Here is a 2315-nt window from a genome sequence, read left to right on the forward strand (position 1 = left end):
CAGCCTGCATGGAGACTTGTGAGCTCTCATGCAGAGGTTACAGTTGCTGCTATGGGCTCCCTGCAACGATGGGCAGGTGGAGAGGTGTGGAGGATCAAAGGCTGGCCTGGTTCAGGTAGGAGCAGTAGAAGAGATCCTGGTACAGGAGACATACAAATAGCTGTCAAAGAGGAAAGAAACCAAATGAAAATTGTAGCTGGGGAGGGGGGGGCGAGGAAAGGCTGTACAGAAGGCCTTTTTGAAGTAAGATATGTAACAGCCTGCATCTGAGGACTGAGCAATGAGAAAGAATCAAATGTCAGGGGGTGGTTTCACTTCAAAGACAGGAAGCAGGATGAGAGGTACCAAAAATCAAGCAGTTGACAAAGGGAAGTAGTTTTAGGATAGGAGATGCTAAGTTTGGGCATTTTCAGCTTACGGTGCCATCAGGAAGAACAGTGAGAGTCTCTTGTAGGCGGCTGGACACACAGCATGATGGCACCCAGTATTTACTGAGTTTAGCTGAATTGCCTGTAGGCAAGTCAGGATTTAAAATTGGAGACGAAGATTTAGATGGAGCTGTAGCACGAATGAAAGGTCTTGAGAAGCTGGGGAGAGGGGAGAGTGCCAAAAATAGAGACTTGAAGGTATGCACAGGTGAGGGATGGGAGGATGAAGGGAGATGCAAAGGTGATGCAGAATCAGACAGAGAGAAAGGCCAAGAACACAGAAGACAAGCGAATTATTCTTAACAGGATATAGTGGTCGAGCGACTGTGAAGTGGTGAAGGTGAGGTGGGGTGTGTCCTGGGCTGGGGCAGGTCTGTCCCCTCTTTCGGGGCCTGGGAACCGGGTGGAGGGTGGGCGGCTGGCGGTGATGACATCCGAATTAAAGCACGTGTTAGACTGCTGACGCGGGTGATGCGAACTGGAGTCTGAGCCAGGCCGCTGAAAAAAAAAAAAAAAAAAAAAGGGGGATATACTGGTCAAAAGTGTCTAAGATCAAAGAAGGGCTGAGAAGAGTAACCCATGAGCCAACTCGCTGAATTTGAATTTGGGAGAGACGTGGGGGGAAAGCAGGGGGAGACAGAAAGAAAGGAGGACGAGAGAAGAGGACCTAGATGAGAAGCAGGAAGAGAAAGCACATCGTGGGGGACTTTGAGAGGCGAGGGCTCATCTGCAGGTGGAGGTGCAAATTTAAGGGGTTGAAGACGGAACAGAGTGGGTGGACACAGGCTTGGAGATTTGAGCGGGAAAATGACAGAGGCTGGATAGCAGGTAGGTAGACAGGGATTAAGTCTAAGCAAAGGATAGTTTGTTGGGATCTGTGAGGAAAGGAGGAAGGACCACAGGCCTTCAGCAAGTGGCTGAGGGTATTGACCACTGAACGGAACCTTCCAAGCTCCGAGCAAGGGATTCATTCCCTACAGGGCCCTGTGTCTCTGGCCTCTTCCTGGTGCATTTGGCCTGAAGCAATAATAAATGATGTTCAAACAGCTCGTGACTAAATGTTGCTTTTAAGGTAAACTGACATAAACAAATATTGATTTATGACCAGAAAACGAAAACCTTAGCATCATGAATTTATCCTTCCTTCATCTTTGTGGCCACATTCATGGCTGACAATTCCCAGGACTTGCTAACTGACCGTTTTTTTTCTGGGCCATTCATCTTAAACGACTCCAATCACTCTCCTCGTCCTTCACAGCTTTCGTGAATCGAGCTTCTTGATATCTCCTGGTTATCTGGACCCACAGATCCCCTCTTTCCAGAAATGGGGCATCTTGTTTTCATTATCAGCTGGTTTACGGAGGCACTGACTTCCCAGCAGAACACATCCATGCTCACTCACTTTGCGTTTATTTGAAATCCACAAACTTTCCTGCTCAATACCAAGAACATTTGAGAGTCTTTTGTAGTCTGAAACCTTGGAATCATAGCCATGTTACAAGAAAGAACATACAGTTTCCCCTTTAGTTATGTGAGGTCTTTTAGGGTTACTCTCCCCTGTCCTATGTTCCATAACCCTAAAAATCCTTCATTTTCAGAGACTCTGGCATATCCTAAGTATTCTGAGGATGAATTTAATGTGTATTTTGAACATGAGTTCCTTTTACTCAGTTGTAGTCCCTTAAGGGTTCCTGAGACCAAGTCCTTATTTCTATCTACACAGTTTTGAAAGAAAGCGACACATTCCTTTCATAGCTGAGTGAAAAGGACAAACAACAGCAATGAAGAAGTACTTGGCTCACCTGCCAAACCACAGCATTTTTTCCCTTCAACTAATGCAAGTACTTTGAGATGGGTGATTCATCCAGGCCCTCGGGGTACCAGGTA

At 46.6% G+C, this 2315-nt stretch overlaps 1 non-coding gene across 1 annotated transcript; it reads left to right on the forward strand.

The window, feature by feature from the left end:
- Positions 1 to 849: 849 nt before the first annotated feature.
- On the forward strand, positions 850 to 919 carry LOC116763846. Its single transcript, XR_004352657.1, has one exon. It is a non-coding gene; the product is annotated as a small nucleolar RNA SNORD104 (small nucleolar RNA).
- Positions 920 to 2315: the final 1396 nt, after the last annotated feature.

The sequence above is a fragment of the Phocoena sinus genome, chromosome 12 (assembly GCF_008692025.1).
Source record: "Phocoena sinus isolate mPhoSin1 chromosome 12, mPhoSin1.pri, whole genome shotgun sequence".
NCBI classification, from domain to species: Eukaryota; Metazoa; Chordata; class Mammalia; order Artiodactyla; family Phocoenidae; genus Phocoena; species Phocoena sinus.